At 38.4% G+C, this 18,620-nt stretch overlaps 1 protein-coding gene across 1 annotated transcript in view; it reads right to left on the reverse strand.

The window, feature by feature from the left end:
- Positions 1–17,423, reverse strand: part of LOC135708880 (irregular chiasm C-roughest protein-like) — a 417,033-nt gene extending 399,610 nt beyond the window's left edge. The window contains exon 1 of the mRNA XM_065231050.1: positions 16,081–17,423. The gene's annotated coding sequence lies outside the window, so the exon portion shown is untranslated. The remainder of the gene's footprint in view (positions 1–16,080) is intronic.
- Between the last annotated feature and the right edge of the window lie 1,197 nt (positions 17,424–18,620).

Here is an 18,620-nt window from a genome sequence, read left to right on the forward strand (position 1 = left end):
ATAAGACTTAAAAGTAGGCTCTATTATGTTTCTTCGAAAAACCAAAATATCCGAAAACTATCATCGTCAAGTGAGTTGGTACCACTAAAGTACCTAAGCCCACATCACCTCATCCTGTGTGGTTTGGCTCCATGGAGATGCGGCTCAAACGATGTCTGACGGAAATCTGGAATACAGTGGCTTAATAAGAAATATTTATCCCCGATAGCTACACCTAAAATGTCAGCCCCATAGAATTGGAGACTTAAAGTCATCCACCTACTGTCTTCATAAATTATAACCGTTACAGAAACCAAAACTGATTTTTTGTTGTTTTCCGTCGATCTTGTTATCCGTGTTGAGCACCAATGCTACCGACGCCAGGAAGGCAGCTCAGACACTTGGACCCTACCTACGACCCATCAACTCATGAACCGGGGAACAACGGCTTTACTTCCCTTCCGAAGGAAGACGTGACCAGAGTTTTTAAGCCTCAGAAAAATCCCACCGACCTCGGCTAGGAATGAAACCAGATCCATTGGGGTGAGAAAGCAGTTTTGCTTATCACTACACCACCGGCGCTGGCTGCAAACAAAAACGGACTAGGGTAAACGCTCCTATAGTTGCGGTACGTTAGAAGCGTTAGGTTCCTATAGTTGTGTATGGAGACTCCGTACACAACTATAGGAACCTAACGCTTCTAACGTACCGCAACTATAGGAGCGTTTCCCCTAGTTGTTTTTTGTTTCGTGCAGGGCCGTTCGTAAACTTTAAACAAAATACACTTTGACTGTAACAACTCATAATTGAGGAGGATTTAGTTTATCAGAAACTGGACAATTCTTAAAGGCTGCGTGTCGATCACTCTACTACTGCTACTTTTACTATTACTTGCTCAAAACTATATTAAATATGGTCGCAAAACTGGTGGAACAGTACTCCAAATTTTGTAAACTATACTCAACAATGAGTTAACGCACTCAAAGCCGAGTAAGATTTATCACGTGCATCTTTCAGAATATTTTGCAAACAAGGTAAATGATAATCCCACAAGTTTAGGTACCACCATCTCATTGCAAAGCTGTTCTTAAAACTGTACGGGAGTGCAATAATCGCCCATATAATCAACCAAAATCGCATGGTACGCAAGAAAAAAAAATCAATTGCCATGAATACTGATTTCCGAAGGAGACCTCATCCAATCTTAAACGTATACAATATTCATGAGTTGTGCCGGAAAGTTATCTCGATCACCCAAAATCTTGAAGGCTAATTCACCTCCCACACACCGTTCGCTAAGACCTGTCAATCGCTCGTGAAGCGTAAAAATCCACGTGACAAGTTGCTAGTGGCACCAGCTGACAAAGTTTCACCTGTATGTGCCAATACCGGTTAAGGTCATGTAACAAATGGGCATGGATAAATCTTCCATGTTTTGTGCCCTGTCCTTGAAAGCTGAGGAAATATTTCGCTGCTTACCCGGAAGGTGATTGATGTTTTCCTATTCGCCCTACTTGAAGAAAAGGGCAACTCTCGTTGTCAAATGTTTTTTTTTTGTTAGGTTGGTAGTTATTCTCGAATTAGCAAATCAAATCTAACTTTTTTCATAGTATGATTATCTGGTCCAGCTCGTTTATGGAAGTACTGAAGGGCATGATTTCGATGGCATGAAATGTTAAATTTAATCTCCTTCTTTCTTTTTTTTAACGTTGGTCTCTGTTCCGCAATCTAGTGCCAATCACCGACTGACATCGATGGCCATCCATTGACGGAAATCGAATGTGCAAGAAGGCAGCTTCCAGACCTGCGTAGAGTATCGCACCCATTCAACACACATGGGCCGGGATCAACTTCCCTTCTGAATGAAGACGTGACCAGAGATTTTTATGCCTTAGAAAAATCCCACCGACCTCGGTTGGGATTGAACCCAGACCCAATGGGGTGAGAAAGCAGTCACGATTACCACTACTCCACCTACGCTGGCTAAATTTAATCGATGATGCTTATTTCCTCTTTGATTGGTCAATATCCAGACCTTAAACTTTCATTTTATTTTCAGTTTAAAAAAATAATGGACATTGTAAATAATACGTTACGGCAGTTTGATTATTACCAAATTCAATAGCACTGACCTGGATAATTTCCTCAATGGAAAAATACTCACTAGTATTGCCAGATCAGTGGTAATGTGGGCCCAAAGTGCATTTAAACCCACTTGTAGTAACATATTAACAGCACAGTACTCAGCAGATAGCGATGCTGGCATTTTTCACTAATAAATTCTTGATGGGGCGGAAAAACTGTATGGATTTGAAAAAAACTTAATTGGTCTTTTAACTAACCCTGACCGGCACCAAAAAAGATTAACCCACAATTAATGTAAACATTAAAAAACTTATTACTTTTCAAGAGAGTTCGTGATTATTATTTATATTCCATAAAATAAGAACCAAGTGTTAATTTTGCTTTCATAGTAATAAAGATTTTTATTGCAGAATATCAAATAAATAAAGCTTTATTTTAATTAGTATGACCAACTGCAACCGCTTGGGCATACTTTCCATCAAGTTTTTGAGGTGCAGAGTATCCAAAGGTGCAGAGTCCCAGGTTTTTAGTACTGCTGCCCAAAGATTTTCGATAAGGTTCAAATCAGGGCTAGATCTGTGTGCCGCCGTGACACGCCACCGCCGCTGACGATTTTCATATGCCGCCGCCACCGATGAAATTGCCGCAGTAAAATCTTTCCCGCCATCGAATAAATTTATGTCTCGCCGATTCAAAACGATATTTTGGTAAAATACATCTTTACAGGGTTGAAATTAGAACTTGTGTGTGGTGCAGCGATTTTAATTTATTTTTTACATTTGTTCGCACTTTCTCGATCTAGCACACAGGAATGAATCATTCGGATCGGATTTACATATAGGTGAATAAGTGACTATCATTAAAAACATGTTGATATTTGACAATTTTTTTACAGGTCCAAGTTGTGTTGGATTCTGCGTACATCCGAAATACATCATCTTCAAACACATAAACAAAAAGTTTTAGTACAATGCGTGTACATTCAAATATGTATCAGAGTAATAAAATCATATCTTTATCGCTATCAACATATTAATAATAAATTAAATAATTCCAAGGACCCATTAACAAGCACTTGACAAACATTTTTGAACAAATTTCGCGTGCACGGCCAATGAGAATGACTCAACATTGAATAAGAGTACTCATATTTGAGTTCAGGTTACTCAAATTCACGAAAACGTAGGTCACTCATAGAATGAGTAAGTTTTCCAACGCTTTTCCGAGGGAAGCTTCTCGAATATGAGGAAATCTGTTTTTGGTTTTAGTCTGTCTACTAGTACACTTCTAACCTGTGTACAATTTTCTTAAATTTTCCCCATATTCGAGAAGTTCAACATTTTTTTAATGATTGTGTGCTCCCTAAAGTGATTCCGATTTTTCTGAAGGGATTCCAAACTATTCTATGGTGATGCAGTTTTTACAAAGTGCAAACTTGATACTTGCCGAGATTCCGATTTTTCTGAAGGGATACCAAACTATTCTATGGTGATGCAGTTTTTACAAAGTGCAAACTTGATACTTGCCGAGATTTTGGAAAGTGATTCTATTCTTCCCGAAATGTTGTCAAATACCCCACAATATGGATATTTTTGGCCAACTAAGCATTGTAATGTCGTCAAATTTGTGTTTTTTCATGGAAATATTTCAAAAGTTAGTCATGATTCGACAAAGAAAAGTCATTCCGTAAACAGCCATCTTGGATTTCAAAATTGCGTCCGATATTAATTTTCGGTCCCTACACTCCATCCCGATTCCGTAAAACGATCAACAGAAAAATAAGAATAGGGCGGTTAAGCTACTTCGGACACATTATGCGCAGGGAAAAGGAGCATCCTCTTAGAAAAGCATTTCAATTAAAGTTCAATAAAAAAAAGAAGGAAGACCTAGATTAAATTGGAAGGATTCTTTGGAGCAAGATAAAAATAGATATAGATAATTAACAGAGAGAGATTGGATAAAGTTAGTTCAAGATAGAGAAAAACTCATTGAAAAAAAAAATTCAAGCGGAAATGAAGCCAAGATATGCAAGAGGCTCAATAAACACAAAATTCAAGTAAAAATAGGTAGAGATAAAGGTAAAATTAACAAATAGATGTGAAATTCATATCAGTTAAAACAAAAGATAAACAAAGACTTGGGCTGCACACTACTTATGAGAGATGACAAACAAAATGGTTGAGGAAAAAAAAACTATACATGGTAAGATCATTCTAAAATGTTGATATCAAGGTAAGTGACTGTTATTGATGAATCATTATATAAAACATATAAATTTCAATATACATTTAAATACACATACAAAAGGGAAGGGAGGGTCCAACAGGGCAACCGATTGAAGCGATTTGGATAGGGAGAGTGGGATTGCCAACTTCCTGTTGCTAAAATTTCGTGGATAGTGAGCGGGCTCTTTTCCACACTCATGGGGCATCCTTCAGGACGAGGGCTTGTTCCATTGCGAATTATATGATTTTGGTTGCTGTAAGGAGATTCTTATTCTGTTCCCGGTGGGTTTCGTGTGGGTGTTTCTGCATACGGGTCCACCCCTCCGTTTTGGCCCTTCATACAGCGCCAAGCTGAATATGATTTGTCAGTGGGACTTGATCAAGCCGTCCAGATTGGATTGCCCATTGCTATGTGCAGGTGCCTTGCTACATGAGTAGTAGTCTCAATTATCATCACACGTCATCCCGATTCCGTAAATTTCCATATTATGGGGTATTTGACAGTATTTATAAGTTTATCGATAACTGGAAGCCGTCATCTTGGATTTCAAAATGGCATCAGTCATCGATTTCCGAATCCTACATCTCGCTCAGGTTTCAAAAACACCCATATTGTGGGGTATTTTACAGTATTTTCCAGTTTTCCACTCAGTGATGAGAGTCATTGACAGACTTTCACGCAATATTGACAAAAATCTACATCACCTAGTCACTCATAGACTTGATCTTTAAAAAAAACCTTTGTCAAAATCTCATTCATTTGTTCGTCAATTACGTCACATTATTATTATCTAAGTAGTTCAGAACGTAGATGCTTCTGCACTTGAACGGCTTCTTGAAATTGTTTTGATCAAGTCTTTCAATGTTGTTACAAATTACACAGCAAAAAAATAATTTTGATATCACATCAAAGTGGATGCACTACAATCATGTCGAAAATTTCATGTAATTTTTATGACCACATAAATAAACAAATGCAGTAAAAGCAGCGTAATGTCAGTTCATGCATTGTATTAATGATAATTTTGTCCTTTTTAGCAAGTAATATTACACCATATTTTCGACATGATTGTAGTGCATCCACTTTGACGTGATATCAAAATTATTTTTTTGCTGTGTAGGCTAATCAAAAAATCTACACATGTTCTTCACTGACAGCATAGTCACTGACAATTGACATGGTTTGCCTTGTCGATGACTGTTAGCTCACTGTTTCGAGAGTGGTTAACGAAACCGATGTGTGTGGTTATGGATGACGAAACCTACATCAAGGCAGACGCAAAGCAGATACCGGGGCTGGAGTTCTACGTTTCCAAATCACGGTTTGATGTTCCGGAAGACATAAGGAAGAAGAATGTGGACAAATTCGCAAAAAAAAAATACTTGCTCTGGCAGGCCATACCCAACAAACAATTTGAGTCGATTTACAGCTGAAAAGGCCATTTTTTAGCTGAAGAAGCTTATTTTTTCCTGAATAAGCTCTTATTCAACATTCAATGCAGTAAACTGAGTAAACCGTACATCACAATGGATACCATCAAAAGTGAAATTTACCGCACCGAGTGCCTCCAGAAGCATCTGTTGCCCTTCCTGCGGTCCCACGGAGGCGAGACATTATTTTGGCCGGACCTGGCATCATGCCATTACGCGCGATCGACGTTGGATTGGTATAGAGACAATAACGTTGTTTTTGTACCAAAAACCGCCAACCCCCCAAATTTCCCAGAGATTCGTCCGGTGGAAAGATTTTGGGCCATAATGAAGGCCAAAGTTCAAAAATCGTCCAAAGTGTTTAAGCACGAGCTGGAGTTGAAGAAACTATGGATAAAAGTGACCAAAAAGGTCGGCTGCACCATTGCACAAAATGTAAAGAGGGGCCTTAAGGGAAAGGGGCGGGCTTTCAGCGATGGAAAGGAAATTGAATAAAGTAATTATGCCGCAACATAATCCATATGCATTAGTTCATTCTCTGAAAGTTTCAAGAAAATCCGACTTAAAATAAATTTTTGGTGAACACTTTTGTCTGGTGCATTTTTTTCGAGTACAGGCCTTAGTTGCTCTCACTAGAGAAGATTGAAGCATTGTAAAAGCGCTTCAAAATAGTTTTGCACAATTCTTTCAACTGAAACTGTTAGAGCAGCTGGCAGCAAAAGATTGTAAACAAACCAACACTGCATATGTGTGCGTTATTTAGAGAAAAAGGCTATAGAAAGATGGATGCTTAGGTTGCCGAGAGTACGTAAAGTCCCCTACTTCGTAAATAAAAAAAACTTCCTAAACGGAGGTTTCAGTATACAAGCAGCGTCAGAGAGAGCAAACTTCCTTTATTGAATAGCATTGTTAGTTTGCGTGGGCGTGTCTTAATTCTTCAGATTTTTTTTTTTGTTGATTGCTTACGTTTGATTGATCCACCTATTGCAATTGTTGGTTTCGATTTGAATTATGTGAGTAAAAAATCAGCATTTAGTAACAAAATACAGTTTAAATCATCTTCTTTTAATCAGTCTTTCATTTATTAAACCTTATTGTAATAGATCAACAGTACCAGAGGTGCCAGATTTTTTTTTCAGAAGTCTGCGATAGATTTCAGAAATGTCTGTAGTTGGGCTGCCTAAAATTAGCACAATGTTTGCGTGTGATGGGGGCGTGATCTTGAAATCAATGCGTTGAAATCTCTAAAAAGTCATGTTTGAGCAAAAATCACCTGCTTTTATCGCCGTATACGTTAAAAGCAAATAATAAAAAGATAAATTACCATTACACGACAAATGAGGTCGACTCAAAGTTGAGATTAGTTCACTCATATTCTTGAAAACATAGTTAACTCATAGGCTGAGTTAAACTTTCCGAGCTTTTACAGGAATTTGTTTTCTAATATGAGCAACATCTCGATGTGCATACGGAATTAGTACACGGAAAAAAGTTTTCATGTAGTTTCTATTGGGAATGTACATAATATTTTTCCATTAACAAAACCAATGCTATCCATATGAATTTCACATAAAATTCAATGATCACATGAGTTCTATATGATAAATCACTTAAATTTTATTTGACTTATAAAGATCATGTGATTTTGTGGTGCAATTCCCAATTATGATATGAAATTCTAATGAATATTTTCCATTGGATAAGTGATTTATTTTTTGCGTGTATACTTCTCCTCTGTTACCTGACTTATAACGAATATACTTTGTATATGAGTACTCCGAGTACAACGTATAGTTCGTCTAATTTTACAAATGCTATAAGTTGCATTCGGGGTGCTCGCATACAACGTATATTCGTTATAAGTCAGGTAACACAGTACAATGAGTAAATTTTAAATCGATTTGTGTCATATTCGGAAAGATTTATGAGACACGGAAAATTTTACTCAGTCTACAAGTAAACTACGTTTTGCAGAGTTTGAGTAGTCTAAACTTAAATTTGAGTCGATCTTATATGCCATGTAGTGTGGAAATCCGTTAGCTACTTAATACTGGTCCTTTTGTACGCCAGCAACGGGGGAACGAGCACATCTTAGTGAGAGATTCAACTTTCCAACACCTAAATATGGAGAAATCGACAATCAAAAGAGCAATTTATTAGCTTATTAATACGATTCTAAGCACTTTGTGCTCAAAAAGTGTTGATGAATCAGGATAAGGGTTGCTGAAACGATTAAGATAGAAAGGAATAACGATATAAAGATCATTGAGAAACGGAAAGTACTGTACAACGAAGCCAAGTACGATGAATTGGCGCTGAAATATGTTGAGTGTTTACTAACACTGTTGTAACGATTTTACAAATACAGTTTTATATCAAGATATATCAAGCAACATAAAGGGTGATACGGTCAAAATTTGGTCAATATCAACTTGACGTATTTCTTTCAATTTTGCATTTAAAAAACCTGAACACCCCTCATTTTGAAGGTGTGTGTGTGTAGAATGTTGCTCCTATTTTGATTTTGGAATTCACTCTTCAGTTGTCAAAATGCCGTCCAAGCAAGAAGAGCAGCGTATCAAAATTTTGCTCGCGCATCGCGAAAATCCGAGCTACTCGCACGCAAAGTTGGCAAAATCGCTAAAAGTTGCCAAATCAACCGTTACAAATGTAATTATAGTGTTTGGGGAACGTTTGTTGACAGCCAGGAAGTCTGGATCGGGGGAAATCGAAAACCGGAAGCCGCTGAGACGACAAAGAGAGTTGCCGGTAGTTTCAAGCGAAACCCTAACCTCTCTCTCCGAGATGCCGCAAATAAGCTGGGTGTATCGTCTACAACCGTGCATCGAGCCAAAAAACGAGCCGGACTATCGACTTACAAGAAGGTAGTGACTCCAAATCGCGATGATAAACAAAATACGACGGCCAAAGCGCGATCCCGGAGGCTGTACACGACGATGCTGACGAAGTTTGACTGCGTGGTAATGGACGACGAAACCTACGTCAAAGCCGACTACAAGCAGCTTCCGGGACAGGAGTTTTATACGGCAAAAGGAAGGGGAAAGGTAGCAGATGTTTTCAAGCACATGAAACTGTCAAAGTTCGCAAAGAAATATCTGGTTTGGCAAGCCATCTGTACCTGTGGCTTGAAAAGCAGCATTTTCATAGCTTCCGGGACTGTCAACCAAGAAATTTACGTGAAAGAGTGTTTGAATAAACGTCTGCTGCCTTTCCTGAAGAAACACGGTTGTTCCGTACTGTTTTGGCCGGATTTGGCATCTTGCCATTACGGTAAAAAGGCCATGGAGTGGTACGCCGCCAACAACGTGCAGGTGGTTCCCAAGGACAAGAACCCTCCCAACACGCCAGAGCTCCGCCCAATTGAGAAATACTGGGCTATTGTCAAGCGGAACCTAAAGAAGACCAAAAAAACTGCTAAGGGCGAGCAGCAGTTCAAGGCAAACTGGCTTTCTGTGGCGAAGAAGGTGGACAAGGTGGCTGTACAAAATCTGATGGCAGGGGTCAAGCGTAAGGCCCGGCAATTCGGATTTGGAAAAGCAGAAGCCTAACTGAATATTTTTCCTGAATTTTATACTAATTGAACTTGAAAAAGAAATTTAATTTGATTTTTTAAATAAACGATTTCACCGATTTACACGCGTTTTCCCTTGACCAAATTTTGACCGTATCACCCTTTATTCATCACATTTTGCAAAATAATTACACACCTGGGGGAGAAAAGCTTGACTAACCATAACACAATTAGCTGATACCAACCTTGTTGCCTTTCTCGTACACCAAAAGGCTATGATAGGGGAAATGTCTCTAATGTTGGCCTATGGATCTAAGATTGGGCCGCTAAAAATCTGATATTTATCAATTTTATCTAGATGGACGCATTATTGGGACGCTACTAATGGATATTTTTGGTTGCTATTGAGAATTTAGTCGATTGCTGAATTTATGTATGGGCCCAAATTAGGGACACTTAGGCCGACATTACCTGCATTTCCCCTATCACTTGAAAAACACAATTTCGTTCCAAGTCACGGAGAGAAGAATGGTATATAACAATAGACTCATCTCAATGGGATCGGAAAATGTTGCTGTATGTGTATATGTATGCATGTAACTTCGTATGAGTGAAACTCACTCAATTTTCGCAGAGATGCCTGGACCAATTTAAGTGAAACAAGTTCCAGAAGATGAGTTTCAGATCCCCGTAGATCGGTATTGATTATTTTTTTCCCGATCGGAATAATGGTTCCGAAGATATGAACGAAAATGTGAATTCCAGATTCCACTGGGGAATTCGCAAAAGATTGATATATCAAAACACCATCATGCGACACATCAAAATCACTTTAGAATTTAACTATAAGATGGTGGACATATTCAGAACCAATAACCACAATGTCCTCTTTCAGATATACCGGGTACCCCCGGGAAGTGGAAATGCATCGTGCGATACCTCAAATCACATGGAACTTAACATAATGGCTATTGCAAGTATTTATATTGATTTTTCTTAACTATAGCTTACCTAATCCTTTGAAAAAGTTTGTTATGGGGTTTTCTCTCGGGTTCCCTTTGATTTTTCTCGATTTCATCCAAATTTTTACGACTCTTATTCAGGTACAAAACGCTATGCTGATGTTGTTTTTAGTGTGTTTTGTGATGTGAACTGTCACTTTCTTGAGCACCTGCTTTTGTGATTGTTGCATGTTAAAACTTTGGAAGCAACGATATTTGCCCAGAGATTTGGCAACAGAATTGATGGCCAAACGTGACCAAACCCAAGACCAATGAGATTGGCGAAGTCTGTTGAGGTAGTGATGGAAATCAGTAATGACCTTGGAGATATCCGAGAATTCCCAGTCATGACATATGCGTTTCCGCACTTCCTACAATGTGTGCAATGCGCTATACTAATACCTCAAAATTTCAAGAGCACAGCTGCCACAAAATATACAACAATGAAACTGGAACTTCACATTTGGTGCAGCAAACAGGGAGTTCCAATTTCATGAGTGATGTCACAACTGTGTCCGAAATTTGTGCTCTAGAACACTTGAAGTGGTAGGGTATCTTAGCCATCATCAGGCAATTTGTGGACTCTTCAAGGAATCACCATAAATGATTTTTGAACAGAATTATCAAGGGTGAATCAGTAAACTTGTAATGAGCTTATCATGCAAACTGAAGCACGCCTATGCATACCAATTCCACCATCGAATAGGAGAGAATTTTCCCTAGCCGACGGTGTTGTTGATTTGGCAAGGCGAGCTTCGATTTGCGATTTGATTACAAAAGCTGATCCGCCTTTTTGAATTGTTGGTTGAGATTTCACAACGTTCCTTTCATGCAAACAAACGGCTATCATCGTTACCTGTCATGATACTTATAGAGATGTGACCCGATATGAGAGATGTGACCGATAAAAATCGATATAGACTTCTCTGATGTTTGTGAAATGCATAAATAATATTGCAGAATTTGGGGTAAATTATGAGTTTTTTTTTTAATCATTATTTTAGAAATTTTTAGCCTAAGGCTAGTTCATCTCTAAATTATAAGTACTAGTGCAAGAAAACCTTTGGAATAACCCAAAGTTCTGAACTAATACTTTAGAGCTTTAAGAGATTTAAGCACGGTTATATCGGATGAATTCGATAAAATGGATTTCTCCGACTATAAATCAATAAATCAAACTTGAGAGTATTTTTTGGCAAAAATTGAATTTCTTTCAAACTTTATTTCGTTCCCCTCGGTTTCAGTCACTTTTTCGGTGACAGTGACTAAACGTCTTTTTAATAGAAATTAAACGATCGATTCAACCTCTGGTGATGAATAGGAAAACGTCAAAAAGAGTGTTGTGAGCAGAAATTTCTACCGTGAGACAGGAAACGGAACACTTTTTTACTTTTCTGATAAATTGATTCATCTGAGATGCTGCAAAACTTAATCTACAGTTGAAAAATTTCTGTAACGTTTTGGAAAAGATCCTGCTGGTGTTCAGGAATATTTTTGTTGAGAAAAATGGAAAATTAGAAAAGTGCGTTAGTGGTTATGATCTTCCGGATTTCTTGTGTGTGAATAGTTAAGGTACAAATCAATTCAGATCTGTGGAAAATACAATAAGACAATTACCGATGGAAATTGGCAAGATATTGTTTTAATTTGCGTTGTGAAAAATAGTTATTCTGATGTAAACAAACGGTTTGGTTGACGTTTCTTCTCGAACTCGCGTGGCGCACTCTACGTTGGTGGTGCATTAAAAAGATCTATACACTCAAAAATATTACTAAACAAGGAAAGCTTAAAGTTTAACCAATTTACGGTTTAGCAATGTTTATACATTGATCCGTTTAAATTAATCTTCTTCTTACTAAGTTGGAATAATACCGTGCAATCTGATCAAAGTATACCAAGCTACTTGTTGTTTTATTCAGATTTCTAATCGAATAGCAACGTTTTTTTTTTCGTTTATAAATCAGTTATTTGATTATTGATCGAGTGTTGGAACTTGCAGCAAGAAAGCGAATTACCTTAAAAAAATTGCTCGGGTATGGACGCTAAGCAATTGGTACAACGGTGTCGTTCAGAGTTTACCCAAGTAGGGAGGTGGATGCCATAGGATCATGGATGATTCCGAAGACAATGATGTTCGAAGGAAAAGTATCAACTAAATGAAATGACCTATAAACCGGACAGAACATCAACAACCCTGAAAACGCCCCAAACGACGGACAGGAGGAAGAGCAAGCTGGATTTGGCTATAACTTCCCACCGAGTGAGGAGCAAGTTGAAGAAAAGTGAGTTGGGTGGATTTTCGGGTGGAGGTTTATTTCTGATTAATTTGCATTTTTAGACATCACAGTGGTTCACTACGAGTCGGATTCAGACTTATCGGCAAAGGAAAGCGATTTTGGACCTTTATTGGAGGATGATCAATAAAGAAAGACAATGATGATGAGGAAGAGGAAGAAGTGGCCAAACCAAAACATCCATTAGTATTCCTTTGGGGAAAGCTCCAGACGCATTCAATGCCTGTGACTCAGCAAGTTAGTAGTCGGATCCAAAGCCGCAAGACGATGAACCTAACTATTGTTATACAGAGTGACGAGTATTTCTAATTGCTAGTATGTTGGATAAATCCGGATGTGGCTGCTTCGTAACACGAATTGAACCGACCGAAATTAAAATTACGAACGCCACGGATGCTGAAGAACTACTCGCCACTTGCCACATGGTGCATCAGCCTCAGCCATAGCTACTACTCAAAATTATCTTAATTTTGAAGAATAAAACGGTATACTCGAACGTCTCCATCTTTTTAGTAAAATACCGTTTTTCAGATCAACAAACCAATTTGCTTGAAACTATGTATATAAAACACCCATCTGGCTTTTAAGCACAAAATATACATTCAAGGAAAACTTCGACTTTATACCATTCCATGTATAAACCATTTTTATACTAAGTGTGTATTCTCTCTCTTTATACCGAACTATGCGTCGGTCAGGAGAGTTGCGATTTAGCGCAACTTTTAATCTATTTAGATTTGAAAATATTTTGAGTGTAGACAGTCAAGTTAAAGACCGGCCGACGTGAGTTGACGTATCCAAACAAACTGTAAAATCGTATGAAAACGATTTGAATGCATCGCACGTGTAATTTGATTAAAGATGAAAACAGTGTAACCAAATACATTTTGAAATTTTCCCTTGATTACAAAAGTCTGTTAATATCTGTGAAAAAACTAAAAAGTCTGTTAATGTCTGTAACAAAAAAAAAGTCTGTGAAAATAATAAAAGTCTGTAAATTCACTGACATGTCTGTAAATCTGGCATCTCTGAACAGTACCCAACAATTGATTCAGCGTCAAATAAGCGTATTCGTCGAATAAAAATTTTATAACAGTGATCGAGGCTGAATAAAATTGTGTGTTCAATAATGTGCTGAAGAATCCATATTTTCTTCAAATTCATCGCTCTTATTCCACTTTTTGCGCTCCATTGAACAATAAGCTTTTAGTTCATTTTACAAGCGTTGCGTAACCTTCTGATTAAACGATCCAAAATTTGAACTTTCCCATTTTACTGATAAAAACGTATATTGGACACCCGATAAACGTTTTCCAGCTTCCTTATACGGTTGCATTGGAATAGTTCGGCAGTCTGCTGGATGTTGCAACCTATGATTAAGCTTCAATTCCACTTTTCGTGAGATGCCATGGCGCAACGTCATGTAAACAAACATGGTACTACAGTTTCTGCTTACACAGAGCAGGAAGCTACGGATTGGATTACGGTGAAATATTTTGCTGCTGACCCTTTATTTGATGAAATGGACAGTACAGAAACAGTGAATCGAGTCACTGGTAAAGATGCGTAGTGATATAAAAGCTAGTGGAGCGCCATCGGAATGAATTCGCTAAGTTTTGTTTGGATTAAGAAGATGCAGGCATGCGGATAATTTCGTTTATAATTTTGTAGGTTCACTATCTCCGGGGTAATCATTCCAATGTGGTTTGGACACCGATGCCCTCGCTGAAGACCAAGCAGCTAGCTGAATTAAATGCTGGTCCACTGTACTGGTCGAACCACGTTGGCGGATCTGCTTTCGTCGTGTAATTGATTATTTTTATTTCCAGAAGTTCAGCTCACGGATTCGGATACTGGTACCGGTCATCTGTATGAGTTCTCCAAGAAAGGTGAGACTAAATTTGCAACTGGAAGCGATGGCTCGAGAGGATTTTTTAACATATTCAAGAGAAAACCGGACAAGACGTCAGTGATATATTTGAATCGGTTTGGCATGAAGATTTTTTTTTTTTTTTATTTTTGCAATGCCAGATTCCATTGTCTTGTTCGCCTCTTATGATTTTATATGCCCAGGGATGTCGAGAAAATTTCAAAAACATGCTACTTTTAGTTGAAAACGTTGACCAAATTGTTGACGGTATATTGGGTTCAGCTGAAAAGTATTCCCTTCTGAGATTACGAATATATTATGTTGCTACATTAGCAATCTAGATGCTCTAAAAATCTTTCGCTAGCAAATCAATATACGAATAGTCTTTTGCCAATTCATGCTTATTCACCCATCTACTCTCATCCTATAGCCAGAAATCTTCAACATATTTATCAATCTTCCCTGCATTATAGCTAGTGTCGTTTCCCTTTGACTTGCTTCTTGGTAATATTGTGGAATTAGCCTTGCGAGTGCTGTTGCCATTCGTATTATGTTTTATGTGTAGATATGTTTTTCCTACAATGTTGCAAATGAATACGAAATAGTTTATTACACTAGATGTAGAAGATGACATGTGGTCCACTGCTTCAAAGATTAAAACGCGAGCTGAAAGTGCTTGAGCGCAGATTTCTCATTGACTTTGAATTTACACATGTACTAGAAGTTTTTACACAGCGCATCGTTAGCTTATAAACTTCTAGGAATGCGAAAACATCATTAAAATTAAATGGACTCTAGTATTTTACGACTGTTGTTGTTATGTTGTTATGTATTGTAACGCATGTTAGTCAAATTCGTCTTATATTTTACTGTCTAACTTATCTGAGGAATTGTGATGAGCAATTTTTAAAAGGAGAACATGACACAGAATTAGGTTTCTGCTAAGTTTTGACTAGCTATAGCCCAACTAAAATGCAGCTTTACATGAATTTTTATGTCAGATAATTTTTCTCTTCAGGCCAGCCCATTAAACAAATAGCTTTTCATTGATCGCGTAATTCGCCCAACTAGTGAAATGTTATTTTTTGAGTGAATTTCAGACAGTGGCTGGTTCGTCACTTAGTAATGTGACAATTCTCATGAAAAGAACGGAATAATAAGCATACGGTAGTTTTCTTAAAATTCATCAACTTTTAACACACCCCCAAGATACTGGAATTCATAATTGATTCTTGAGTGGAGTACTTCATAAAAGACGTACTACGCATTGTGCTAAATTTAGAATTTAGCTCAAGCTAAAGGTCCCGAGATCAAATCCTACTACTGGATGAGGGATGAATGACCTAGATAGTATAATAGAAATTATTATAATATACATGCAGAAAGGTATGTTTTAGAAACTGCCCACAACGAAGCTTAAAAATACTGCTACACACTGTTTAAATTGATTTAATTTCAGTCTACATTTCACTCTTCTTACAATTTCACATGTTGTTAGCATGCGAGACTGTATTTTGTTTGGAATGAGGTTTTCAATGTTTTAACTTTTCCGAACATACATTAAGATTCATTCAGCTGACAGATCAAACGCATATCTCAATGCTAGATTGCCCCATTTAAACCACAATCATTATATATACAATTTCAAACGACATATGCTCACCTTTCTTTGAACTTAATTGTATTTAACAAGATCTTATTCCACTCTATGAACGTTCCTTATATTAATGAACGAATAACAAATTCTTATAATTTCACACTGATCACTGAAGCTCTTCAAACCACCTCTGATAATATCACCGTGAACTGAGCACTATGTTTTCATTCACCTCATAGCCAATTGCGCTCGAACACCTCTGGCATGCTATTTCTACCCAGAATACGATGCGTATCTTCTCCTTCCTTCTGATCAATCTTGTCAGACAATCAGCATAATGAACCAGGAAAACAATCGATTTCCTTCAGGACGTTGTCACCACACTACACTTTGGGAGAGTCGTCGGTGGGGAAATAGCAATTAGCTTCCTCCTTCCAATGAGCATTCCTCCCTGGGATCCACCTTCGTTAGCCTTGAGGATGGTTTCAGTATGATAAACACAACCTACATTCACACACACATAGCCCCCCTCCGAACAAACACGCACATGTGGTCTCTCGTTACACAGTTCCGTTTAAAGGAGCGCTATCGTTTAAGTGCAGTGGGTCGTCGTCATCGTCGTCGTTGTTGTTTCTGGTGCTGTTAGTGCCTTGTCGCTATCACAGTCTGGTGCTCCTACTACGTGGTACACTTTCACCGGTTAAGTGGTGCCTTCCTTTGGGAAACGGGGCTGGCAAGCCTTACAAAGAGAATTTAATAATTAATTATACTGCATTCAGAATGCACTCCTGGGTCTTTTTTATTCTTTGGCTTCGTTGTACACTCGCTGCAGAACTGAGCCAAACCAAGACGACGTACTGCCTTACAAACCGTACGGTTCGGTTAACTTTGTCTTCACAATGCTTCGAATTAGTTTTCTGCTACGTGAGTCACACTGTCACACCATGAGCCTCTATTATCCTCTTCTGGACATTAGGAGACTTTGTTTTGACCCTTCGTCTAGCCCCTGAAATTACTACAAGGAAAACTTTTCCCACAACAAGTCGATATAAACGTCATGCTGGACCTCTTTGTTTGGTGTTATTCATTCATTTTTCCATACAAACGGTCCGTACTCCACTGAACGGTCGAGTCTGAAATTTTCCGGAGACAAGAATGAAAAAACGGGCAGCCAATCGATTGACGCGGGCAACCACGCGCGACGACCGGGACACACCGGAGCTTCGGATCCCTCTACACTATCCCTTTGGGGCGATATCTTCGTCTCTACTGGTAGTAAGTTTCGTTTTGTCCGGGTACCGGGTTCAAGCAAAAATTCATTGCATCGACAGTTGTATGCTAACTAAATTATGCTCTAGATTGTGAACTGCGTCAACCCTCTGAGCTTTGGGGGAGCCTTCGTTGGTCGGGCGTCCGTCAGTCAGTCAGTCGGAATAATCTCTGGGAACAGGAGTAGCAAAAGGACTCTCGTGCTAGACTGGCCACCAACGGGATCCGAACAGAAGCCGAAGTCAAGCTTGCGCGTGCCCCGAATGGAACCAACACAATCACACCAGCCAAACCTGCCTCCCAGCTACTGACTAAATGTGGGGTTTTCCACTGCTGCTGGAGGTGATTGGTGGTAAGCGAAAACAGAGAGACAAAATGCTGCAGTCATCCACGGAAGAGTGAGCCACTGACGATGATGACGATGATGATGACAGCGGAAAATCATTTCCAATTCTGCGAAGGAACAGACATAACAAACGATGACTGTGACTGGTGAAGCAGTGGAAATCATGTAGCATGGAGGGTGAACTAAAAGAACCGGTTCAACTTTGTTGTGTTGCATGGAAGTTGCATATCGCTGCGAATCACACGACGTGACATTAATCAACTACATCGTACCGTCTCACAGAGGTAAATACTATAAATTACGATGTCTTTGTTGAATAACATTACAACAACAAAGTCGACACTCCCGGAACATTCACCATCGTTCAGTTCTTTTATGGCTACTACTGAAATTAAGAAAATGTGTTTTCGATGTTTTTCATGCATAAATGAGCAATTCCAGACGGATTCATTAATTTTCGTATTTTTTTATTTGGCTGAAAACTTTCAGAAACGTTTCTCATGACCAAAAATTCCATTTTGCAACTTCAGATGATTAGAGGTAGACAACCTAATGTTACAGTTCGGAATGTTTTGGCTAGACGCGATCTGGAGTTTGTGAAACTTTATGTTTTCTTGAAGAATATTAACCTTGGATTGTAAGTTTGATTAACTTTGTGTTTAGTTTGCATTTTGTGTGTTTGGTATTTTATTAATTTTTGTTTTTGTAAAGAATTTTAAAAATAAAAAACTGGTAACAAGTTGAATAAAAAATAAGTTCATGTTTTGGAAAAAGTGAAATCTCCTCCATTAACCTCGAGACGACCGCGAGTATTCGGTTCAATCCCTGTAACTCTAGATTTAAGATTAGGTTTCGGTATGTACAACGAAAATGATAACTTGGCTCTGTAAATTTTATTCAATTGAGCCTGTACAAACAAATCAATTCATACAAACATTCTCAGACGGAACAAGTCTGTTTCGAAAACATCTGCCATGGCCTTGTAGGACGT

This window comes from Ochlerotatus camptorhynchus, unplaced genomic scaffold, assembly GCF_037179485.1.
Source record: "Ochlerotatus camptorhynchus isolate MF236.1 unplaced genomic scaffold, CSIRO-AGI_Acam_v1.1 ptg000338l, whole genome shotgun sequence".
Lineage (NCBI taxonomy): Eukaryota > Metazoa > Arthropoda > Insecta > Diptera > Culicidae > Ochlerotatus > Ochlerotatus camptorhynchus.